Source organism: Saccopteryx leptura, chromosome 12, assembly GCF_036850995.1.
Source record: "Saccopteryx leptura isolate mSacLep1 chromosome 12, mSacLep1_pri_phased_curated, whole genome shotgun sequence".
NCBI lineage: Eukaryota > Metazoa > Chordata > Mammalia > Chiroptera > Emballonuridae > Saccopteryx > Saccopteryx leptura.
The window spans coordinates 19,452,106-19,479,584 of NC_089514.1; the positions used below are offsets into that span (position 1 = coordinate 19,452,106).

General features: G+C 37.8%; 1 protein-coding gene across 1 annotated transcript in view; it reads left to right on the forward strand.

Annotated features, from left to right (window-relative positions):
• Positions 1-24,263, forward strand: part of POLR1F (RNA polymerase I subunit F) — a 51,869-nt gene extending 27,606 nt beyond the window's left edge. Inside the window, exon 5 of the mRNA XM_066354123.1 lies at positions 24,249-24,263. The gene's annotated coding sequence lies outside the window, so the exon portion shown is untranslated. The remainder of the gene's footprint in view (positions 1-24,248) is intronic.
• Positions 24,264-27,479: the final 3,216 nt, after the last annotated feature.

Genomic DNA, 27,479 nt, shown 5'->3' on the forward strand with positions numbered 1-27,479 from the left:
TCTTCTATTAGCTGTAAGAACATCGCTTATGATTTAAAGAGAGAAGATTGGAGTAATAAGTAATACTCCACCTACATTTTAAAGTGAACTTTGACTTTTTTCTAAATAGAGTTTATAGACCGAAACAACTCAGGTCATAAAAGTGACAGCTCTAATCTCAAATAGAGATCAGTACAGTCCCACAAATCATAACTGAGGAGTTTCTGTTAATTTTTCTTGGGAACATATTTATGATACCAATAACATTGAAGAGCTTTGCATTTAGTTTATGTAAATTACGTTTTCTTGACTAAAATTATATTCATCGTTAATTTTGGTCTCAGACTACATATCCTGTTTGATACTGCATGTTGGTGGTGTGCCTACGTAGGCCCAACCCTAGCTGTCTCTGCTGGCCCTCGGTTATTTTGTGAGGCTGAATGTGACCATACACACACCTTGAAAGGCCAATTGCTTTGTTATATTTAGACAGGTTCTGGTTTTTCTTTTTCCTCTGATCCATTCATTCTTGCAGCTGATATTTAGAGGATGCCTGCTATGTGCAGGACTGATTTAGGCACTGGAATTATGTCAGAGAACAGAAGAGACGAAACTGCCTTACAGTGGAGGACACATTTAGTTGCAGGAGACAAAAACATAAGCACCTGGATAGTACGTCAGATAATGAATGTTACAAGGAACAAGGCAGCAGACACGTTAGTGTGGTGAGTTTTACAGTTTTCAACAGGACAGCAAGTAAAGGCCTCATTACAGCAGACACGGAAGGATGTGGGTTCCAGAGTAGGGAATGTCCGAGTTGGGTGGAGGTCTGAAGGTGGGAGAAGTGTGGTGTCGGATTTCTGAAAGCTGTCCAGACCAAGGGCACCTGGGCGGCTGGACTCGCGTGCAGGGGTGGAAAACGAGATGATGAGTTCGGATCAAGTTACATCTTTGTATCTGACATGATTTATCCTTGGCCAGTAATCTAAAGAACTACTTTGAAGGAATTAATAGTGTTTGCTTAAGAATTGTTTTAAAATCAATTATATCAAGGATAACTAAAGACCTGTTATTGAAAAAAATGTCATGTGAATTATGCTTTATCTGTTTTGGTTTCAAATTACCAAATATATATATATATATATATATATATATATATATATATATATATATATTCATGGTTTTCAACTTGTGTTCAATAATTAGATCAAATAGCATTACTCCTGTTTAACAGATGATGTAATAGGTACCAGATGTCAGTTTTTGGTTATTTTATCTTCTGGGAAGTTTAAACTATTGATTCAGGTATGCTTTCTTTACATGCTTAGGCATATATAATATGTCTATAAAAATACTTATTGCAGTGAAACCCCACGACTTAATTTAATAGGAAGTATGTAATTTTAAATCTTCATCATCAATAAATGGTAAGACAAATGCACTTTAAATAAAACTAGAAATGAAGTCGCTCTCTTCTTTGGACACCATCTTTAACTCAATCAAGTCTGGCCCGTAGGTCCAGTAAGGGCAGCCTTTGTAGCAACCAACTCCAGTTTCCTAGCCACGTCGATTTGATGTGACGGACAGTGACTCAAGCTGAAACCATCACGTTCTCTTTCTGAAGAACTTGGGATAAACAAATGGAATCAGCATATCGTATAGAGTTTGGAGCTGTAAATTTATGAATAATAGAGATAACGTCAGCTAGATTCTGATACAAGAAATTTGCTAGATTACTGACAAGCAAAACTTAGGACCGTGCATAGAGAGCTGGTCATCTGTGAGAGCTGAGAGATTGCACCTCCCCAGAGGGCGTGGGCTCTGAGACCCTGGCTGCCAGCCAGGTTCCTGCCTCATGGAAGGTCTGGCTACATTTTCTGCTGTGGGCTTACATGAGAGTATTCTTATGATAAACATTTTTTTAGTTTGAATCTTTTTGAGTGGGTTCTGTTTCTTGCAACCAACGAGCCCTTTACTATTGTTAGGGACTGGTTATTGTAAGGATTTGACTTATGTTAAGTAAATAAACTTGTTGCATTGTATAAGCTGGCCTTTAAGATACTGTTTAAGAATGATAGTTGTTCAGATTTCTGGTTAATATTTATAACAAATAACTCCGGTGTCTCTCTTCTCCTTTTCCATTTGAATAGAGTTGAGTTTAGTGACTACCTTGTTGCATTTGGGCGTTGTAAAGTTAACATTGTCAATGTGTCGCATGTTGACTATTTGGAGAAAATGTCGAGACTTGTAACTACGTTGATTTGGATGTGAATGTCTCTCATTTCTTCAGTAACTTGAAGATACAACTTCTAACTACCTCCTTTTTCCCCCTTTTCCCTTTTTTTTTTATGATGAGTGACCAAAGTATATAAAGAATATGGATGAGATAAAACTTTGTGCTACACTTAGTTTTTAAAACTTTAAAAATAGTGTATTAAAAGATAACTATTTGCAGGTGTTATGTTCAGTACAAGAGGACTACAGGTGAGATTGACAGGTGGGATCCACATTGTTCCTCCGTGGAGGGGCTTTTGAACTAAAAATCTTGTAAGAAGCAGTGTTGCCTGTTCTGGATTGTGTTAATTTGTATATAATTCAAACTCTGTTCACTACGATGTCCAAATGCAAATTGGTTAACGTTCTCTTACCATCGTGGAAGGCCAGATATGTCCCCTTTCTCACAAAATGGGCAGTAGTTGTAGGGTACATCTGAAAGTCACTGTAACATTATTTTTATAAAACATTTAATAAGTTTCTCAAAGACCCTAAAAAACTTCACTCAGTAGCAAAATGTAGTCTTTTAAAAGCCAAAACATAAAACATGTATTGATATATATGGGAACAGTGTTTTAGCCAGTCACCTATTAGATTAGTAAATGATATTGTAAAACTAGTTTGCTAAAAAAAAAAAAAAAATCCTTAATTTTTATTGCAACACTGTAAGATAGATAGTCTGGAATGTTAAATTTCAGTCTTATATCTTTATTGTTCAGGTTGCAAATCTATGACATGATGAGTGGGCAGGGGAAGATATTTTGACTTATGTTTTTGCAATTACATTTCTATATAATTTTTTTCTAATGAAAACTATATTCCTAAAAGTCAATATGAAAAATATTCTTAAAAACTTACAAGAGGTTATAATTAAAAGTAAAAGCTGTGCTGTTATGGTGAAAAGTACAATGTTTGTATATAAAAGACATGGACCCAGCTGACAAAATGAATGTTATTTAGAGAAGAATAGAAATAACTAAGGACTAGAGATACTTACAAAAGATTAAAATGACAATAATAGTACTTAATGACAGTTAACTGGATGATAAAGTGATCACTAAAATAACTTGAGGTAAAAATTAAAGCAGCAGTAAAATCGATTATAAGAGTATAAAATGGGACAAAAACTTACATGAAATACTAGGTAAAAACATAATGATGACGTGAACTGGACTGGTAATTATCTTCCAGAAGAAGTGATTTTATTCATGCAGAATCAACTGTTTTCATCATTTTTATGATCTGAAATAAAACAGGACATCATATAATTTTTCTTGAAGGTAACCAGGAAACAAGTCCTGATACCTTGGGTTTTCTGTGAACGGAACGAGGCCAAGGAAAGAGAAGTATGCTTGGGCCCTCCCCACACTATCAGAGTAAAGATGACAAACATTCATAGGGATCTTTTCATTTTCCATACTTACACTTGATAGAAAGCATTACATTATTTTTGTTTTAATTTCTTTCTTCTCCGGAGCATTTAAAGAAACATTCCAATTTCATAATTACTAGGGTACAATAACTCCTCCTTCACTGCTCTCCTTGACTGCTCCCATTTTCTCATGCCCACCCATTGGTACTCTCTTTCCTCGTCCCGGCTCCTCCCCATGATTCTCTTCACTTCTCTCGGCTTGAATCCTTTGTGTACTGGAAATAATCACTCCTGTAGCAGGTGATCCCTTGAAATACCCTTCAGTTACTAAACGTTCAACTTAATTATTTCTTTCACAATATCCTACCCATTAACTTACTCCTCGTAAATGTACTTAAATTATGAGAAACATCAGTAATGAAAAAGAACCTTAAAAATCAATAAACATGGGAGGACTTTCAGTTTCTGGTTTTACATCTAAGGAGTTTGTTGGTTGACACTCCATCCTAACAAAGTACCTGAAAAGACTAGAAAATCAATGACTTTTTGGACCCATAGAGAGAAGCACAGGGCAGAGCACTACCCTCAAGACTGGAGAGAGACAGGCAACTCCAGGAAGTCCCAGCTGTCCGGAGCAGGAGTGGCAGCGCCCCCCCCCCTACCTGGGGAGTCGGCGCTGGAGGGGGAAACCTGAGCTGTGATGGGAAGACGGCTGGAGACTCGGTACAAAGTCTAGACGCTGACAACTACAGAGGAAGCCTGACCACCAAAACCCTTGTGCTTCCGGGGGGGGGGGGGCATTTTGAAATATAACAGAGAACTCTGCCCTTAACAAGGCCTGTTCTCAGGGGAAACTAATTCACCAGAGCCTAACCTGCTGGGATATTTTCAGAGTCTGACTTGGGGGAGGAAAATGACCAACGCTGTTCAGCTCCGCCCTGCCATGTGGGAGAAGGGAAAAACCCAACTCCGGCCCACTCAAGCCATCCTGTAACCACCTCAGAGAAGAAAAAAATAACCCCAAGAAATTTGTGAGGCTCGTAGTCTAGAGGCACAGGCCCAACAAAACAGACCTGATCATAGGACTATAGAATGCTTTCCCTCTCCCCATAGCTTATTACCACATAACTAAAGGCCTATGTGCTTTCACCCAGCACGTCCTGTCTAGCTATCAAGAAAAAAGTGACAAGGCGTACTAAAATACAACAGTTTGAGGAGACGGCAAGAGTCAGAACCAGACATGGGAGGAATGTTGTAATTATCTAACTAGGAAATAATATGCTAAGAGTTTCAATGACTAAAGTAGACAGCAGTCAAGGACAGTTGGACAATGTCAAGAGAGAAATCCAAAGAAAGATCCTTTAATGCAATGCTGGACATGAAATAGACTAACAAATGAAGAATGCCTTGGGTGGCTTATTAGAGACTAGGCATGGCTGAGGAGACAATCAGAGCTTGAGGGTTTCTCAGTACAAACCTCAAAAACTGAAAAGCAAAGAGAACAAAGACAAAAACCAGAACAAAATATCCAAGGATTGTGGGACAATGGCAGAAGGTATACACATAATGGGAATACCAGGAGAAGAGAGATAAAAGAACAAAAATATTTGAGAGTAATGACTGAGAACTTGCCCAAATTAATACCAGACACCAAACCCCAGATCCAGGAAACAGCAGAAAGCAGAACAAGTGCCAAAAAACACCTAGGCGTATCACTTTCAAACAGCATAAATCAAAGGGAAGAAAAAGATTCTGAAAAATCCAGAGGGGAAAACACCTTCCTTCCCTACGGAGGAAGGAATGGAAGAAATACCTTCAGTTTCTCCTCAGCAACCATGGAATGGGGTGAAATATTTAAAGTGTTGACAGAAAAATACCACCAACCTAGAATTCTGTACCATGTGAAATTATCCTTCAAAAGTAAGTCTCAAAAATCGGGAATTTATTGCCAGTACAACTGCTTTGCAAGAAATTGTTAAATTATTCAAAGAGAAGGAAAATAAAGTAGGTCAAGCACTTAGATATATGTTAAAAAAAAAAAAAAAAAAAGAACAAAACAGCTAACATCTTACATAATGATGAAAGAATGCTTTCCTCCTGAACTGGGGGAAGAGGCAAAGAAGTTCACTCTGACCACTCCTAATCAATCCAGTGCTGGAAGTCCTGGTCAGAACCAAAAGGCATACAAATTGGAAAGGAAGAAATTAAAATGGTCTCTTGACAATGCATGATTGTATACATATACAATCCCTAGATATTTACAAAACAATAAAGCTAGTATTTGAGTTTACTCTGTCACAAGATGTAAGGCCAGCAGAAAAAATTCAGTCCAACTTCTTTATAATGTAAAAAACTAAAAAATAAAAGTTCTTGATTCTCCAAATTGTGGTTAATGCAAACCCAGCCTAATGATATTTTTGAAACTATAAACAAGCTGATTCTAAAATGCATGTGGTAACATCAAAGATATACTAACATTAAACAGATTCTTATAAATTTTATTTTTCTCTTTTTACATGCACTATTATAAAAAAAAATACAGCATTTAAGGCAAATTCTCCATCAATGAATGTTTGTGTATAAAATTTTGTAACTTCTCCCAGTTCTTGTGACCCTTTTCCACACCATTATGTATTCAAATAAATGTGGTCTAAACACAGTTCTTTTGAGCTCCAAAACTACATCTTAAATAGTGTAGTCCAAAATGATCCCAATTTGAAAAATCTTCCCTTTGAGTTAAAAAAAAGAAAATCCCAACAGGTTCCAAAATGTTTCTTAAGAAAATAACATTTACATGGTTCTTTAGTTTGACTTCTAAAGGTTGATTTTTATGCTATTAATCTAAGTGGTTTGTGGGTATGGATGATTTTCCTCACAAAGTTTCACCTCGACTATATTCTGTATAAATGCATTAATTTAAAAGAAGGCTGGCTTAGGACACCAGCTCTCTGACTGAAGGCCATGAAGATCCTAAGATTGCTGATTATGGCTTTTCTCATAAGAATTCTTCCTGCCTGGAAAAGCTCCTTTAAAAGCAAATGTGCAAGTACATTTGGATGGATTTCACAAACTCCTTAGAACATCTCCAAAGCACATTTCTTTCAGTTTCCCTAAAAGTGACCCCTTTATAGACATTAAGAAATCACGATGCTGGATGGAGCATTGGATTGGGATGCAGAGGACCCAGATTCGAGACCCCAAGGTCTCCAGCTTGAGCGTGGACTCATCTGGTTTGAGCAGAGCTCACTAGCTTGGACCCAAGGTCGCTGGCTCGAGCAAGGGGTTACTTGGTCTGCTGAAGTCCCACAGTCAAGGCACATATGAGAAGCAATCAATGAACTAAGGTGTCACAAAGAAAAACTGATGATTGATGCTTCTCATCTCTCTCCGTTCCTGTCTGTTCTTGTCTACCCCTTTCTCTGACACTCTGTGATAAAAAAAAAAAAAAAAAAAAAGAAAAAAAAATCATGATGCTTTCCTCAAAAGAGGCATTTTTCACTCCATAACTTATTTTTGACATGGCTGACAATTTTGATAACTACGTTGTTAGCCTATTGCCTAAGTAAACTTATCTTCATCCTTCAGCTTTTCCTCGTAAGTGCTTTGAAGATATTACATTTAGATTAACAGCACATCAGGATGTGGTGACAAAGAATTTTCATTTCATGAGTAACTCCTGTCAGACCTTTCTCAGTTTGTTCACCTGGATTTTCATCATGATACTTAGAGTCAGACCTGACATTTTAATAAAAAGGTAATCTATTCTGACCTATGTTAAAACTTACTAACTCCTGCCTTGACACACATACAAGTTGGAGTCATATGTTGTCTAACATGTACCTTTATTTAAGTACAGTATGTCTGTAAAGTCATGGTGCACTTTTGACCTGTTACAGGAAAGCAACAAAAGACGATAGGAAATGTGAAACCTGCACCAAATAAAAGGAAAACTCTCCCAGTTTCATACCTATTCAGTGCAGTTTGATGTGGGCTCACGCACAGATTTTTTAGGGCTCCTTAGGTAACTATCCCGTATAGCCTCTACAGACTCGTCACTGACTGATGGCCTACCAGAACAGGGATTCTCCACCAAACTGCTGGTTTCCTTCAACTGCTTATCCCACCGAGTAATGTTATTCCTATGTGGTGGCGCTTTGTTATAAATGCGCCGATATTCACGTTGCACTTTGGTTACAGATTCGAATTTAGCGAGCCACAGAACACACTGAACTTTCTTCTGTACCGTCCACATCTCAACTGGCATGGCTGTGGGCTGCTCCGCTGTATACATGGTGTTACATCATCATCTGCACATGCGCACATGCTGCCACATCATCCTACAGAAACTCAGAGGGTTTTCCTTTTATTTAGTACAGATTTCACATTTCTATCGTCTTTTGCTGTTTCCCTGTGACCGGACAAAAGTGCACCATGACTTTACGGACACTGTATATAGCCCAAGTTTTTTAAAAAAACTGACAATACTAGTATATTTTTAATCATTGGTTTTATGCAAATTTATCAGTATTTCTTATTTGTTAAAAACAACAACAAAAACAGTAATCCTCAAATAACTTGAAAAAGTTGTTCCATAAACTTACCCCTTTGCCCTGTCATGGAAAGGGAAAGGGTGTTTAGGGAACCAAGGGGTTTGAACTCTGGCAGAACTAGGTCCCAATCCTTTGTCAGAGTACAGTACTTACCTTGAAACCTGTTTTCTCATCTCTAAAGTGAGGACAATAAATTGTTTTGTGTAGGGGGTGTTACAAGTTTAGAGATAGTAAAGGAAAAAACCTGTTGGCTGGTAATGGCTACTCATGACTAATGGTCACTATTTAAAACATCACTTCTTACTGTGCACAGATTTTTTTTTTTCTCCAAAAGAAGTCAACTCTCTTAACAGATGATCTTTGGTCTGTCATCTGAGAAAACTTTGTTCTTGCAATATGTATTAACATACATACTTTAGAGATGTTCTTCTTTTACAAGCAAAAACAAAAAATAAAAAATACACCCTTAAAAATCTCAAAGGTAAAATACTTTTACTATTAATCTCCAAAATGATTAAGTTCAGATTTTAAATTAAAAACTCTTATGGCTATACATACTTGAGGATACTAGTTTTTTTTTTTTTTAAAGCATTGGATTCTTTTCACCAAAAACAACGTTTTTGTTATCAAGTATGCTTCTGTTAGGCTGTCATCATGACACCATATAATATCCTTTATATTATACATTTGTATAACAATTTTGGTTTTATATTTGACTTTTCTATACTTTAGAAAGTTCTCTGCCTTGTTTTTTTCTCTCATTAAAGAAAACTTATCCAGCACCAGTACCTCTATTTTAAATTTAAGATGTATTTTTTATAAATATATACACATTAAAATTAGCCAATAATATAGAACACTATTTTATTCTTCTGAAAGGTCTATTTTCTCCAAATTAGATGTAAATTTTGCTTTTGAATGATCATTATTATAGAAGTTGTTATAAAAGCTATATATTGTCTTAGTATGTTCTCCAAGAAATCAAGAAAAAAAAAGGCCTATTTCAGAGTCATTAAATTTGTAATTTCTTTGTTGTTGAAAAAATTTCTGTGCATTTTTCATACTCTCCACAGGGTGGAGTATTGCTTTAATTTTGGAATCTTTTTACACATGCATTCCTAACTAGATTAATTGTATTATGTGAGTAAATAGTGAAATGGGATTTTATTGAATGTTAATGAAATTTGGGATACTAAAATTTTGAGCCATATAGAATTTATTTGAAGTATTAATCATAATTAAGAACAAATATTAAATATTTTATGTAATGACACTCAATAGAAGAAAGCAATCTATTCCAATCCTGTGATGTTATAATATTGTCTTCAAATATATTTAATTTTTATTAAATTATATATGTTTCTTCAAAGGCAGGAGTCATGGCATACTCTACTGTTTTGATGGTTTACTTATATTTTGTATATTTGTATTGCGATAATGCACAGTTTGTGCTGGAAAATATTTATTAAAATAACGTATTATGTTATTTTGAAAATTAGGCTGCACTACTGAGTTGCTTTAGAATCATCATGCTGAATACTTGACCTACAAAAACAAAATCTGTTTATTGATATTAAATAATTCCTAGCTGAGATATAGCAAAAGTCAGCTCCCTCCTTTGAGTTATTCAATGCTGCTGTTAACTCAGAGCAAGCACAGATGATCTCCCTGGAAGCTCGGGCTACCGGGGCAATTGTTACAGATTCAGTCATATAATTATGTCCATGATATTTCTGTGCCTATGTCCCTTGTTTTCAGTAGAGGAAGGGTAGGAGCTATGATTGGGCAGCAACACAGATACAATACAAACACAAATGCCAATTACACATGAAAATGAAGAAAGCATGCTTAAATACACTGCTCACAAAAATTAGGGGATATTTTATAGCTTCATGCAATAAAACATCCCCTAATTTTTGTGAGCAGTATAGGATGCCTGGCTCACATATCAGACCTCTAGGGAAAAACCAATGAAGTGTTAAAGTGTTACCTACGAGTTAGACTAAAATGTATCAGAACAGTCATCCAGACATAGCCATCTTTTCAAAATATTTCAACATACGATCATTAAATGAAGCAAATGAAGAAGAAAAAGGACATTTTCCCTGCTCCACATCTCATCTGGAGCCTGCATATGGAGCCAAGATTGATATAGCAATTTTTATGAATTAGAATCTCTGTGCTGTGGAGCTTTAGGGCTTTCTTTTTTCATGTATTCTGAATATTAAATACTTATCAAATAGATGAATTGCAAATATTTTCTTGTACTCTGTACGTTGTCTTTTCATTTTCCTGATAATAATCCTTTGCTGCCCAAAAGATTTTAATGTTAAATTTAAGAATCCATTGTTCAGCAAGAATAACCCTTAGGTTTTCTTCTAATAGTTTTATAATTGTAGCTCTTATATTTAGGTTGTTGATCCATTTTGAGTTTTTGCATATGAAGTGAAGTAGCAGTCCAATTTAATTTTAATTTACTATTATTATTATTTTGTGTAAGTTTATCCAGTTGTCCCAAGACCATATGTTAAAGCTACTTTTTCCTCACTGAATGGCTTTGGTACCCTTGTGAAACTCTGTTGTCCATATATGTTTGGGTTTATTTCTGGACTTTCAATTTCATATTATTTGTCTATTTTTGTATCTTTATGCCAGTACCACCCTATTTTGAATACTTGAACTTTGTACTGACCTTTGAAATTAGGAGATGTGAACCCTCCAATTTTATCTCTTTCAATGCTGTTTTTGGCTAATTGGCACTCTTTGAAATTCCATGTGAGTTTTTTGGACTGGGTTTTCCATTTCCACAAGAAAAGGCAGAATTTATATAGGGATTGCAATGAATATGTAAATCATTTTGGAGGGTTTTGCCATCTTAGCAATATTAAGTCTTCTAGTTCATGAACACAGAATATATCCTTTCCAATTATTTCATCCCTTTTAATTTCAGCGATGTTTTGTAGTTTTCAGTATGCAAATTTCCCCCCTAGATATATTCTTTTGGATGCTAATGTAAATGAAGTTTATTTTTTTTCCTTTTTACTTTCAGGTTGTTTATTGCCAGTGTAAGAAATACACTTGATTTTTTCATGTTGATTTTGTAACCTGCAACTTTGCGGAGTTTGTTTACTAGCTCCAGTAAGGACTTTTCTTGGGGGGAGGGAGGTGTTCTTTGGGGCTTTCTATATTAAATTTCATCATCTACAAAGAGAGATAGTTTTCTTTCTTCCTTTCCATTTGGGTACTTTCTTTTTCTTTTTCTTGCGTAATTACCCCTAGCTAGGACTTCCAGCATTGGTGAAACCTGGCATCCTCGTCTTGTGTCTGCTCTTAGGGGGAAAGCTTTCAGTCATTCATCATTGAATTTGATGTTAATTTGGTGGGTTTTTTTATAAGTGCCTTTTATTATGTTAAGGAGTTTCCTTTCTATTCCTAGTTTTACTAAGTGTTTATATCATGAAACTGTTTGATTTTGCCAAATGTTTTTCTCTTTCTGTGTCTATTGAAATGTTTATTTTTTCTTTGTTCTGTTAAATGTGGTGTATTTCATTGATTGATTTTCTTAATGTTGAACCACTTTTGCATTTCTGTGATAAATCCCACTTGATCGTGGTATATAAACATTTTAATGTGCTGTTAGATTTAGATTGTTAGTATTCTGTTGAGGAATTTTGTACTTATTTTAATAAGGGATATTGATCTCTTCGTTTTTCTTTTTTTTTTTTTTTGTAATGTGTCTGTCTGGCTTTAATATCAGGGTAATACTGGCCTCATAGTTTTAGAAAGTGTCTCAGCTTTTGTAAGAATTTAAGTGTGTTTTTAATTTTTCTCTAAATGTTTGATGGATTTCATCAAGTCATCTGATCATGGGCTTTTCTTTATTGGAAGATTTTTGGTTACTTACTGATTCAATGTCTTTGCTTGTTGAGATTTTTATTTCTTCTTGAGTCAGTTTTGGTGATTTTGTGTTTCTAAAAATTTGTCCATTCCATCCATAGCATATATTTTTTAGCCTATACTTGTTCACTGTATATTCTTATAATCTTCTTAATTTCTGTAAAGTCAGAAGTAATGTCCCCATTTCCATTTCTGAGTCATGTATGTATTCTCTTTTTTTTAAGGCTAGCTAAAGGTTTGTCAATTTTCTTTATCTTTTCAATGAATAAAAAAACAAACAAAAAACTTTGGTTTTATTAACTCTGATGTTTTTCTATTCTTTTATTTCATTTAATTCTTTTCTAATCTTTATATTTACTTCTGTTGATTTGAGGTTTAGTTTCCCCTTTCTCTAATTTCTGAAAGTGTAAAGTTGAGTTATTAAGATCATTCTTTTTTGTGAATATAGGTATTTATAGCTACAAATTTCCTTCTGAGCATTGTTTTTGCTGCATTCTATGTTTGGGTAATTTGTTTTTTCATTTTCATTTGTATCAAAGCATTTTCTAATTTCCTTAATGATTTCTACTGTGACTCAATGGTTATTTAAAAGTGTGTTCTTTAATTTCCATATATTTGCAAATTTTCCAGTTTTCCTACTTTTTGATTTTCAACTTCATTTCCATTGTAGTTGGAAGACACTTATCATGATTTCTGTCTTTTAAAATATATTGAGAATTATCTTATGGCCTAAGATATTTTCTACCCTGGAGAAGGTTCCATGTGTACTCTACTTCTGTTTGTGAAGTGCTCCGTATATGGCTGTTAGGTCTTATTTATATATATATAAATATATATATCAGGTCTTATATATCTGTGACTATTAGGTGATCTATCACTATTAGGGCTACTTGTTTTACAGTGTTGTTCAAGCTCTTATTTCCTTATTTTCTTTTTAAATGTTCTATCCATTATTAAAAGTAAATTAGTGAAGTCTCCAACTATAATTGCCAAATTGCCTATTTCTCCATTCAATTCTGTCAATGCTTAATCTCTATATCTTCGGGCTCTGTTGTTGATGTGTATTTGTTTATAATAATTTTTACATTTTTATTGATACATAATTTTTTCTTTGTCTCTTGCAACAGTTTTTTTACTTTAAATATATTTGATATTAATATAGTTACACTGTCTCCTTTTATGACTATTGCTTTGGAATATATTTTTCTATCCTTTCACCTTTAATCTATTTGTTTTTTGTTTGTTTGTTTTTTGTTTTTCTTTTTTATGAAGCTGGAAACGGGGAGAGACAGTCAGACAGACTCCCGCATGCGCCCGACCGGGATCCACCCGGCACGCCCACCAGGGGCGACGCTCTGCCCACCAGGGGGCGATGCTCTGCCCCTCCGGGGCATCACTCTGCCGCGACCAGAGCCACTCTAGCGCCTGGGGCAGAGACCAAGGAGCCATCCCCAGCTCCCGGGCCATCTTTGCTCCAATGGAGCCTTGGCTGCGGGAGGGGAAGAGAGAGAGAGGAAGGAGGGGGGGTGGAGAAGCAAATGGGCGCTTCTCCTATGTGCCCTGGCCGGGAATCCAACCCGGGTCCCCTGCACGCCAGGCCGATGCTCTACTGCTGAGCCAACCCTACCAGGGCCCTTTAATCTATTTATGTATTTGGGTCTATCGTAAGTCTCTTGTAAGCAGCATATCATTGGATCACATTTCATTTTGTTTTCCATTCTGCAAATCTTTGTCTTTTAACTGGCAAATTTAATTTATTTATAATCAGAGTGATTAATAATAGTGAAGGGCTTACTTCTGCCATTTTGCTACTTGTTTTCTATAGGTCCTATATGTTCTTTATTCCTCATCTCCTCCGATACTGCCTTCTTTTATGTTTGATAGAAATTTTTAGGTAAACCATTTGACTCCCTCTTCATTTCTATATACAACATATTTGAATCCAGTTTATTGAGACATAACTTATAAAAACTGAAATTTACCCTTTTTGGTATATAGTACTGTGACTTTTGACAAATATTAAGGTAATGTTTACTACCACCACAATCAAGATATAGAACAGCGCCCTCTTCCTTACCAACTATTCACTTGTGCCCTTTGTAGTTAACCCTCTTCACAAGTCCAGTTTTTCACAACTACTGATTTTTTCTCTGTCTTTATATATTGTTCTTACAAGAGCATATAACATGTAGACTTTTTTTATTTTTGTGGTAAGAACACTTAATATAAGATATGCTCTTAGCAATTCTAAAATAAATAATACAGGATCATTAGCTACAGGGAATATGCTATACACTAGGTCTCTAGGACTTATTCATCTTGCATAAATGAAAGTTGGTGCCCTTTGACTAATATCTACCTGTTCTCCTCTTGCCCCAGCCCCTGGTATTCACCATTCTACTGTTTCTACGAGTTTGACTATTTTAGATTCCTGATATAAGTGGTATCATGTAGTATTTGTCCTTCTGTGTCTGCATTATTTTACTTAGCATGACAAGTGGCAGCATTTCCTTTTTTCCAGGCTGAGTAATATTCCATTGTAACTATATACCAACCTTTTCTGGTGTTTCATTGATGAGTAGGTGCTTCCATGTCTTGGCTATTGTGAATAATGCTGCGATGAACATGGAAGGATAGATATCTCTTCAACATCCTGATGTCAGTCTCTTGGTTATATACCTAGAAGTGTGATTGCTGGTAGTTCTATTTTTAATATTTTGAGGAACCTCCATGCTATTTTCTGTAGTGGTTGTATGAATTTACATGCTCTAAAATAGTAAAGTTCCCTTTTTGCCTCTTTTTTGCCATTCTTTGTTATCTTTTTAAAAAATAATAAACATTTGTAATAGGTTTGAGATGTTTCAGTACGGTCTGATTTCCATTTCCTTGTTGATCAGTGATGTGGAGCATCTTTTCACGTATCTGTTGACCATGTATATGTCTTCTATGGAAAAATGTCTGTTGTCTTCTATGGAAAAATGTCTGTTCAGGTCTTTTGCCCTTTTTTTTTTTTTTGTATTTCTCTGAAGCTGGAAACGGGGAGGGACGGTCAGACAGACTCCCGCATGCGCCCGACCGGGATCCACCCGGCACGCCCACCAGGGGCGACGCTCTGCCCACCAGGGGGCGATGCTCTGCCCCTCCGGGGCGTCGCTCTGTCGCGACCAGAGCCACTCCAGCGCCTGGGGCAGAGGCCAAGGAGCCATCCCCAGTGCCCGAGCCATCTTCGCTCCAATGGAGCCTTGGCTGTGGCAGGGGAAGAGAGAGACAGAGAGGAAGGAGAGGGGGAGGGGTGGAGAAGCAGATGGGCGCTTCTCCTGTGTGCCCTGGCCGGGAATTGAACCCGGGACTTCTGCACGCCAGGCCGACGCTCTACCACTGAGCCAACCGGCCAGGGCCCTTTTGCCCATTTTTAAATCAAGTTATTCTTAAGGGTTTTTTTTTTGTTTGTTTTTTGAGAGAGGCAGGGAGTAGGAGATAGACAGGAACATCGAATTGTTCCTGTGTGTGTCCTGACTTGGGGATGGAACAGGCAAACCCTGCGCTTCGGGCCAATGCTTCAAGCAATCCTATCAGCGAGGGCTTAATTTTTTTAAAAAATGTATTATTGATTGATTTTCCGAGGAGGGGGGGAGGGAGAAGGGAAGCATTCCTTTGTTGTTCCACTCAGTTGTGCACTCACTGGTTGCTTTCTGGTGTGTGCCCTTACCAGGGATCAAACCTACAACCTTGTCATTTCAGCATGACCCTCTAATGGACCGAGCTAACCAGCAAAGGCCTAACTTCTTAGATACCTGGTTTGTAGTTATTTTTCTCCCGTTCCATAGGTTTCCTTTTTATTTTCATGATTGTTTCTTTTGCTTTTTAGATTAATGTAGTCCAACTTGACTATTATTACTTTTGTTTCCTGTGATTTTAGTGTCACATCTAAGTAATTATGGCCAAGACCAATGTCAAGAAGCTTTTCTCCTGTTTTCTTTTAGGCGTCCCATGGTTTCAAGTCTGACATTTAAGTCCTTAATCATTTCTAAGTGATATTTTTTATGGTATAAGATAAGGTTCTGGTTTTATTCTTTTGCCCATAAATATTTAGTTTTACCAACACTTGATCAGTGAAACAGAAGAGTAATAAAGAACAGCAAACATGGATAACACTGTAGACCAAGTGGGCTTAACAGACAATATAATTCATGCCATCCACCAACAGCAGAAGATACATTTTTCTCAAGTGCACCCAGGACATTCGCCAGGATACAGGCACAAAGCAAGCATGTCTTAACAAATTTAAGAAGACTGAAATCATATCAAGCGTATCCTCTGATCACTAGAATATGAAACTAGAAATAAATAACAAGAGGAAAATTAAAATTTACATACATGAATATCAAACAACATACTCCTGAGCAAACAGAGGGTCAAAGAAAAGGCAAGTCAAAAAGTATCTTGAGACAAATGAAAATGAAAATACAATACATGGAGCCTTTTGGGATACAGCAAAAGCAGTTCTGAAAGGGAAGTTTATAGTGATAAATGCCTGCAATAAAGAAAAACGGAAGTTCTAAAAAAAAACCCTAACGTTATATTTAAAGGAGTTATAAGAACAAGTAAAATCCAATATTAGAATAAGAAAGGACATAATAAAAATTAGAGCTGAACTAAATGAAGTAGAGACTAGAAAGGCAATCAGAAAAAAAATCAATGAAACTAATGATTTTTTTAACCCTTTGAGTAGTATGAACATTCATGTATGTCCTCATGCCTCCTGACCATCCAGAGTATGATCATACAAAAATTTTTATTTTAAAATGTGTAAGGCAACATTAAAAAAAGGAAAATTTATGTTCTTCTTGTTTCCATAAAGTGGTTATCAAACAAACATGATTTTAAGTTAATAAAACTGGAACTGGAACTAATTTCATTTTTGGAAAAAAAAAAACAAAACTCAGTCCTGGGGGTCAGCAAGCATGAAAAAAACTCACTACTCAAAGAGTTAAAGATAAAATGGACACATCTTTAGCTAGACTAACCAAGAAAAGTGAGTGGACTCAAAATATAAATGAACAGGAAACATTACAACTGATACAATACAAGAGATCATAAAAGGCTACCAAGAACGACTATACCCCAACAAATTGGATAACCTAGAAGAAAGGGATAAATTCTAAGAACATGCACAACCTACTAAGTCTGAATCATAAAGAAATAAAAAATATAGGCAGATCAATTATTAGTAAGGAGAGTGTGTCAGTACTTTTAAATCATCCAACAAAGAGAAGTCCAGGACCAACTAGATCAGTGGTTGTACAATATCAGAGTGGTTAACTCTTTTGTGGACCAGCACCTGTCTGCAGACCGGCGGTTAAAAACCACTGATCTAGTTGGCTTCACTGACAAATTCTATCAAACACTTAAAGAAGACTCACACTACTTCTTATCAAACTCTTCCACAGGAAAAACTGAAGCTAACACTTCCAAACTCATTTATGAGACTAGTATTACCCTGACACAAGCCAGACAAGGACATTGCAAGAAAAGAAAATTACAGATGAATATCTTTGAATAACATATGCAACAATCCTCAACAAAATAAATATTAACAAACCAAATTCAATAGCAAATTAAATGCATCCTACGCCGTGATCAAATGGGATTTATTCTTGGGCCTTAAGGAATGATTCAATATAGGCAAATCAATAAATGTAACACCACCTTAACAAAATAAAAGATTAAAAAAAAGATTTTTTAAAAATCATCAAAGTAGGTACAGAAGAGACATTTGACAAAATTTAATATCCTTTCATGACACAAACTTGAGACAAACTGAGTACAGAAGGAATGTACTCAACATAATAGACCATACACTGCAAGCCCACAGCTAATGTCATACTCGGTATGAAATACTGAAAGCTTTTTCCTCTAAGGTCAGGAACAAGTGCACACACTTGCCACTCTAATCAAAATAATACTGGAAGTTCTTGCTAGAGCAATTACACAAGAAAAAAAGGGCATCCAAATTGGAAGGGAAGAAGCAAAATTGTCTCTGAAGATGACATGATGTATATAGAAAATTCTAAAGACCATCAAGAAACTGTTAGAACCAATAAGCAAATTCATTCATGTTGCAGGATACAAAATCAATATATAAAATTCCATTAAATTTCTAAACATGATCAGTGAACTATCTGAAAGAAAGATTAAGAAAACAATCACACTTAGATTAGCATTAAAAAGAATAAAATACTTAGGCATAAATTTAACCACGGATCTGTGCACTGGAAACTGTAAGACGTTGATTAAATCTGAAGAAGGCACAAATAAATGGAAAGCTATTCCATGTCTGTGTCTCATTCAAGGCACAGATCACAGCCATCATTCTGCATTAAGCTCATAGACTATTTTCGGTTTATGACAATTTTTAGGTCCTGTGTTTACTGATAAGTATTTCCATGCATATAAGCTTGAACTATTACATAAAATAGCAGATCATTTCTGGAGTCAATTTTAATTTGTAATTGTACTGCTTGTCTTACCTGGATTATAAATGCACTAAGGTATACTTTTTCTTCTGACATTCCCTGCCCCTCCCTCTGAAAACTCTCTCCAGCCAGTGCTCAGTATTTGAAAGCTTCATTGATTTTTCTCCTCAATAGTTTCCATTAGATTTTCCTGTAAAGGGGGATAGGATTTGTGCCAGTGTTCCAACTGCAGGTGGCACTGACTGACTTAATTTGTCAGTTCTTTTTCAGTCTTTCCTAACCTGGAAGTGCACAGAACACTACACATCATGAATCATGTTGAAGGAAAAGCCTGAAGAATAGTTCCTTTGAGGGCGCAGTTTCATGTGGGAAACCATTTTCTTTTTTTTATCTATTGTGCTCCTAGGAGTTCAGCCAGGACCACATCTGTTTAGTCTATTTGATATATCTTAGCATCTAGCATGGTGATGTGAATATGTCGACATTTGATAAATACTATATTATGGTAGTTGAGGTTATCATTATTAGGGTGATTTTGAAGCCTATTCAAAAAAAATGATTTGATGATATGACTTCATAGTAAGGTACCTTTTGCCTCCAGATTTTTAATAGAAGCCTTGAATGAACTCCTTTTGTTTGGACATTGTTAAATCATAGGAAGGAAGCATGGCCACTTAGTCCATATACCTTATGTTACACAGGAAGAATGTAAGAATCAAGAGGTTTGACTTGTTCAATATAAAGATTGTAGTTAGTGCCAGATCTAGGAGGAAAAAAACAGGCTTTTTGATCCTAAACACAGTGAATGATATTTCTACTGTACTAAAATGAGAAGTTGCTTTTGCTATTACAAAGTGGTCATTTATACCTCTTATTCAAAATCGTGTTTTAAAATCATGCTTTAGAACTCAAAATGGAAAACAAAGAATACTGAAAATAACTTGATGTATTCCTTCTCCATTTGGAGATTCTGATAGAGTGGGTGGGCCCACCGCCCACCCCATTTTATTAGGCATTTATTGAATAGTAATAAAACCCTGAGTTAATAGAATACAGCCTAATTAAGTCTAGTTGAGTAGCCAATTTCAACCTCAGCTGACAAAGGAAACTGGCAGAATGTAAGTGAATAGAACTTCAGGGTCTGTGTTAATATTGGCTTTGGGGAATTTAAAAAAAATGTCGAGACTTACCTCCCTGGTGAGATGGTCCGTGTTGAAAGCAAACTTCCTTTAGAGTGATTCAGGTATCAGTTTCTGCTGGAGTTCGGGGGACCAACTGGGGATTTTCTAATACATAATATCATATGTATTCTGACATTGATGATTTTCATTGGCTGAGGCAAATTGATGTAGTATAAGATGAAAATCCTATACATCCCAAAGTAGGCTTGATGCAGAATGCAGCTACCACAACAAACCTCAAAAGACGGTTTGTTCATTTGGTTAATTTTGTGGCCAAATGTATTATTTCATAATTCTGGAAGCCAACCAATTCCCTGTTCCCTCACTACATTTCAGCGCTGAGTAAATACAGCGCTGGCCCTGGCCCTCTGCAAACGACCTGCTATCACTCATGCAGGCAAAGCCGCAAGGCTGCATTGATTTGGTCCTCCTCCCGGGTTGCGGTAGGGAAAATAAACGCGCGCCGTGACTTATGTCTGTTTCTTCAGGTGACTCTCACCTTGGCTGACTTGATTTGTGCTGAGGGGACCTCAGAGAGACCTTTATCTGCTCCCCAGCAACCAAAGGTCAAGCTATTTCCATGCTTTTTTGTCTCATTTTCCTTCCTTCAGGGGTCAATCCTGTTTTTCAGTCCTTATGTTATTGTCACACCCTTTTAAAAAATATTTTCTCTTTGTGATCAATTGCAGGTCCCTTAGAAGTATAATATAAACCTATTTAATTATTTTACAAAAGAATTCCTCTGTCAAGTCTTCTCTGTGCCCCTGGCCCCAGACACGCAGCACAATTTGCTATTCTCCAAAGGTTGAGGCATCGCCACGTCTTTGTTTTGTGTGTGCTGCTTTCTTTGCCTAAAATCTTCATTCTTTCCTTCTGGGCCCGGCTGGTTTCTGTTACCCTTCAAGATTTACCTTAGGGCCCTGGCCGGTTGGCTCAATGGTAGAGCATTGGCCAGGCATAGTAAAGTCCCCAGTTTGATTCCCGGCCAGGGCACACAAGAGAAGTGCCCATCTGCTTCTCCACCCCTCCCCCTCTCCTTCCTCTCTGTCTCTCTCTTCCACTCCTGCAGGCAAGGCTCCGTTGGAGCAAAGTTGGCCCGGGCACTGAGGACGACTCCATGGCCTCTGCCTCAGGTGCTAGAATGGCTCTGGTTGCAATGGAGCAACACCCCAGGTGGGCAGGGCATCGCCCCCTAGTGGACATGCCGGGTGGATCCCGATTGGGCTCATGCAGAAGTCTGTCTGCCTCCCTGTCTCTCACTTAATTTAACAACAATAACAACAACAACAATAAAACTAATTTGGAGCTGCCCTGGCCGGTTAGCTCAGTCATTCAGTGTCATCTAGAAACACCAAAGTTGTGTGTTCAATCCCCCGAGGGCACATACCAGAAGTGACCAGTGAGTGCACAACTAAGTCACACAACAAATGCTTCCCTCTCCCTCCCTCTCCCTAAAAATAAATTTTAAAAAATGGTCATTCAGAACTGATCTGACATATAAATGTTCGAAGAAATAAACGCTCCAACCTTGACAAAACCTATTTGGCAGAGAGCACGAGTCCCTGTGCTAAGGTGTACAGGAAGAGGAAGTACCAGCTCAGGATGCTTAGGGGAGGAGCGTTGCAGGAGAGGATTTCACAACCTCAGGGCTGAGGACCCACAAGGAGGAACAGAATTTTAGAAGTGAATGGGTTCTGAGAGTTACCCATCTCCCTCTGCAAGTTCAGTGGAGCTTGATCAGAGAATTCACAGAGTCCTGCCTGGAATTCAGGGTTCTCCATCCGGTTCTCCTTCCACCACCGCCTTGGACCTCTACAGACCGAGGCTGAGGCCAATTGTGACTGGGCTCACGCAAAGCCAGGGCCAGAAGGAAGAAGCAGTGGAGTCCAAGTTCAAGCAGCACATTGGACTCAGAGCTCCCGCTGGACATGTTAGACAATTGAGAGAGATTTCCAACGCTACACGAAGTAAATATCTGCTTTTCTTTTCCCTGCCCAGCACCATTTTCTTTCATAAGAAAATCCCAATTTTTCTCAATGAACTATTTCTTCCAGACTTAGTCCTTTTAATTTAAGTTGAGCCTGCCAATCTCGGAGCGTCTTGTTGCTAATCTGTACATTTCTAGATTTATTGCCAGAATCTTAGACATTCATAAACATTATTACAAAGTAGATAAAAGAGTTTCTAACTATTGGTAATTCTGAGCTTGGACCTGTTGAAGATGATCATGTATTCCAGGGGTCCCCAAACTACGGCCCACGGGCCACATGCGGCTCCCCGAGGCCATTTATCCGGCCCCCACTGCACTTCTGGAAGGGGCACCTCTTTCATTGGTGGTCAGTGAGAGGAGCATAGTTCCCATTGAAATATTTGTCAGTTTGTTGATTTAAATTTTTAAATATTGTATTTGTTCCCGTTTTTTTTTTTTTTTTTTTTTTTTTTTACTTTAAGATATGTGCAGTGTGCATAGGAATTTGTTCATAGTTTTTTTTATAGTCCGGTCCTCCAACGGTCTGAGGGACAGTGAACTGGCCCCCTGTGTAAAAAGTTTGGGGGCCCCTGATGTATTCTATAGTAGTAGATTTATGCTGTATTTCTTTTAAATATTCCTTGAAGCAATTTACCAACCTTGACATTGGGAACATTTGCCTTTACCTGATAAGATCATCTCTAGAATATTTAAACTTCATTCCCAACTTCCCTAAATGCCTAGTTTTCATCACCTGTTAGTCCCAGTTCCACCCAGCTTCCTGAGGTCCACATTCCATATTCTCAGTGGTAACACTAGGATTTTCCTCTTTGTCAAGTGTGGTTTTCGAACATTGCTCTCTTCAGAAGAATGCTGACTCTGCCGGTAGAAACCTTTGGGTTTGAGTGTTGACTGTACCATGTGACCCTGGGAAAGCTGCTCACCGCCTGATAACTTCTATGTACCTCATATGATCGTTGTAGGAATAGACTAATACAGATGTCATATGTAACACCTTTGTCAGAGTTCATGGTACTTAGCACTATAATTAGGCATTAGTATTACATTATTATCCTTGTTCCAAAGCAGTCACCCTTGGTACCCTTTTCCATATATTTATTCTACTTTTGTTTAAGTTGTTAAATTTTTAAAGCAATTTTCAATATTTTGACTAAAGAAAACCTAGGCAATTTTTATTCTAAGACACAAACTGACTATTGCTACTGGATCCTTACTAGTCATTTGGTGAGAAGATAGCATTTCTCTCTAATAATGTTACTCTAAGCATGTTACATAGATGATATATATATATATATATATATATATATATATATATATATATATATATATATAGAGAGAGAGAGAGAGAGAGAGAGAGAGAGAGAGATCAGTGTGTTTATCTCTACTCTCTACTACAGATTCCATCATCTGTCTTAAGAATGGAGTAGTAAGAAAGATTTGTCTTACTATCTCCAGGTCTTACAGCAATGTCTCAGCACACAGAAAGAAAAGAAAGAAAGAAAGAAAGAAAGAAAGAAAGAAAGAAAGAAAGAAAGAAAGAAAGAAAGAAAGAAAGAAAGGGAGGGAGGAAGATAGTGACGAGGCATATTTTTTTCACTCTGAATCAAGAAAACATCTTAAAATGGTGCATAGAGATATGTGTGTTTATATTTCTCCATGTAATCAAAATGTTAAGAAACTGTCCAATGTTTCTTTAAATATTATATATGCTTTTTAAAAGACTGTGCCAAAACAGAGGTATTGTTTTGTTATATACTTTGTGTAGATACATTTCATTCATTCAACATAAAATTACTGATCATCTACTGTTGGGTAAGCAATATGCTAGATGCTGGGAAATAAAATCTGGTCTCTGCTTTCCTGTAGATTACAGAGCGATGAAGTAGAATGACTAGTAGGCAGATGAATTGTTATATTAACACAGCAATTGTGCATTTCAGTGCAGTTATACGTTAGCATGGAGCCTGAGGATCAGGGAACTAACAATGGGAAACTGAATGGTTGTTCTAACACTAGCTCTTCCTTTCACTAGAATAGAATGTGTTCATTTATACACCTTTTAAAGAATGGTAATTTTGTTCTTTCCCATCTTAACCTCTGAAGACCACTCCAGGGCACTCTTCCTGCCTTCCGTTTTTAGGTGCCCATGTTTACTTTTTCAACTCAAATCTTTAACTTTTGCCTCTGCCATTTCTCTCCTCCCAAAAGTGGATGGTAAGGACACACTCAAAGGAGAAGGCAAGAGTGGGGGCACGATAAAATTATTGGGGTACAGGTACATCTATCTTTTGGTCCAGTGACAAACTCAACTCAAACTTGTATAGGTAAGAAAGGTGATATAATATCCTTCACAACCAAACTGTAACAGTGAGGAATATGCCATCCATTGGGGTCTACTCCAGCTTGGTGATTTGCCTACTGACAGGATTCTCCCACCACCTCACCTGCCTACTAGCTCCACATCCATCACTCCTCCAGACTGACCTTCTCCACACTGTTGAAGCAATGGCTACTGCTAGCATCTACCAGGCGTCCCCAAACTACGGCCCCCTGAGGCCATTTATCCGGCCCCCGCCGCACTTCCGGAAGGGGCACCTCTTTCCTTGGTGGTCAGTGAGAGGAGCACTGTATGTGGCGGCCCTCCAATGGTCTGAGGGACAGTGAACTGGCCTGCTGTGTAAAAAGTTTGGGGACCCCAGGTCTAGGCTATTATAATACAAAAAGAAGTCCTATTGGTTCCCATTTGAAAAACTCTTTAGAAAAAATTTGATTAACCAGATGTGACCTAGAACAATAAAATGTGACCAGCAGTGTAGGATCTATAAGAAAATTGGCTTTTGTCCAGCCATTCTGTGGTGGGAAAGAAAGGGAATGCATTTGAGAGGAGGAGGAGCCAGCGGCAGGGCAAACAAGCAGTCATATACACGTGCTGGTTTTTGACAAATGTTAACTGCGCTCCTACTATGTGCCAAGCACTGGACTCGGTGCCACAGTCTAGTGGGGGAGAATATTATTCAAATCATCTATAACTAAGCCCCCTCTCAGTGGAGAATGGTAGCAGTTGCTCTATTCAAAATGAATTCCACTCTTTGGAAACTTCCTGAACCCGAACACAGCCAGCCCTACCTGCCTGGGATCCGTCAGGAAAACAAAGGCACTGTAATCGTTACAAGAATAAAAGGTTTCATTACAAACTTTGCTTTACAGGGATGTTGGAAGAGCTGGGGAGGGAAAGGCACGGAGTTGCCATGGAAAATCACGGGCTCGGAAGCTGGGAAGGCAGGGAGCTGGGGAAGACCTGCTCTCTGCAGCAACAATCTGAGAGGTCCCCATAGGCTCACTGACAAGCTGCTGCACTCTCAAGCCTGCCTACAGCTCTGGCTGCCAGCACTCCCAGAGAAGAACGGCTTTACCTTCTCTTTTGCTGCCTGACCTTCATGCAGCTTCCTCTCAAAGGGAAATCCTACCCAGAATGAAATAAGAAAGGGCAGTCTGGGGAATAGAATTGCCCAGACCTTGAAGGGTGTGGTTATGATGCTGAGTTGGCAGCAGACAATGCATCCCAATATCCTCACCTGTTTCAGATGTTAGCACATTGGCTGACATTCATTGATGACCGACCCCTGCCCATCCCTGTGCTCTGCATTTCATACCTTTTCTCACTGAAGTTTTTTTTTTTATTTTTTTTTATTTTACTTATTCATTTTTAGAGAGGAGAGAGAGAGGAGAGAGAGACAGAGAGAGAAGGGGGAGGAGCTGGAAGCATCAACTCCCATATGTGCCTTGACCAGGCAAGCCTAGGGTTTCGAACCGGCGACCTCAGCATTTCCAGGTCGACGCTTTATCCACTGCGCCACCACAGGTCAGGCCTCACTGAAGTTTTAAAGCAACTCTAGTGATGGTGTGTGACATGGAGTGGGAGGGAGAGAGCTTTATTTTCTACATTTTACAAATATGAAAACTAAAGCTAAGAGAGTTTCCGCAGCTGAAGTAACAGTGGAGCTATGGTTTAAATGCAAATCTCTGACAAGAGAATCAGTCTCTATACTGCATGCAGTCTCTAACCTTTGCCCCAGTCTAAGCTATCCTTTCCTTGATATAATTCTTGGTTGTTACTAAGGGAGCCAAAGCCAGATTATCTTCCCATGTAATCTCACTGCAGATGGCACTTCTAATTCTAATGGTTCTTGTAAAAACCCATCTGGGGAGGTATATTTAGGGGATGTATAAGGCTTAAAGTCCAAAAAAAGATGGATTCCCAAAGGGAACATCAGTAATGGAGAAGCTAAAAAGAGGGTGTATACCATGGACAGGTGGAATTCCTTCTCTAAAATTATTCAAGGTAAAAGAACAAGTATCTGGATATGGTTTATTGATAGGATTAATCTTTTTAAAAATGGGAAACAGTTACCCTGCTATGCAATTGTAAAAAAAAAAAAAAAAAAAAAAAAAAAAGTCTATCCCTTTGTGAAATTGTCACAGCATGAAAGAATGCTGCAATGAAGAATGGTGCGATTGCACTGAAAAAGGAAGTTCTAATGGAATGAGAGAAAGAGCACGCCCCCCCCCCCCAGAAGTACCAGTGTTCCTCAGAGGAATTGTAGGAAAAGAAAGAGCAAGAATGAGTAAGAGAACAGGAGAGCATGTAAGAGACTGTGTATGGAAGGTTCAAGTAACATGCTCTGGCCCTCTGAAAGAAGTTACGCAAGGAGCAATCATGTTCACAGGGCTCAATGAGGACGCTTTCAGTCCTCCTCTGGGCCTGCTGGTGATCTCACTCTCCCCTAACCATCTCCGCTGCTAATTTCACACCTAAGTACTTTGCTATTGAGAGCTGAATATCCAGTCTAGTAGAAGTGACCTCTTTTATTATTGGAAAGATGAGTTCCAAAAAGTGCATATATTTGAAATTTGCTTTATATATCCATGTCTGATGCCTGTATGTATCATCAGACTCATGAATTTCTCAAGACCTCACTGAAGACCTGGTATATTGAAATCTTGGACACAGAAAGTAGAGAGTCAAACACTAGGCTACTATGATGACTTCATCAAGACTCAGAAAACCCATGGAGGTCCTCATGATATGGCCTTACCATCCTGTGCCCTCACAAGGAAAATGCAATGTGTATTTCACTCTAGATACAGATGAGAAAATTGTGTCAAACGTGCGCCACTGCGAGTTAGTGTGTTATAAATCTGAACTCTCATCTTGTGTAGGAAGAATGTTACAAGGCTGTCTCCATTTGGTATCAGTGATTATTTAAACACCTGTTTTTAAAAAAAATGGCACCCTGGCCAGTTGGCTCAGTGGTAGAGCATCACCTGGCATATGGAAGTTCTGGGTTTGCTTCTCCACCCCTCCCCCATCTCTCTCTCTCGTCTCCTCCTGCAGCTGTGGCTTGAATGTTTCAAGCGAAAGTGGGCCACGGGCACTGAGGATGGCTCTGTGGCCTGCCTCAGGCACTAAAATAGCTCAGTTGATGAGTAGTGGATCAGTGGCCCCAGATGGACAGAACATCAGCCCCAGATAGGGGTTGCCGGGTGGATACTGGTCAGGGTGCATGCAAGAGTCTGTCTATACCTCCCTAACTCTCACTTAAAAAAAAAAAAAAAAAGCAGCACTACTACCCTCTAGGTGCAGAAGAACATAGTTTTAATTAATAATAAATTGCCCATTTTATGGAGATGGGTTTAAGAAATGTAATTTTTTTTCAGTTTATGAGGCCGAAGTAACAAATTGTCTATAATGAAATATTT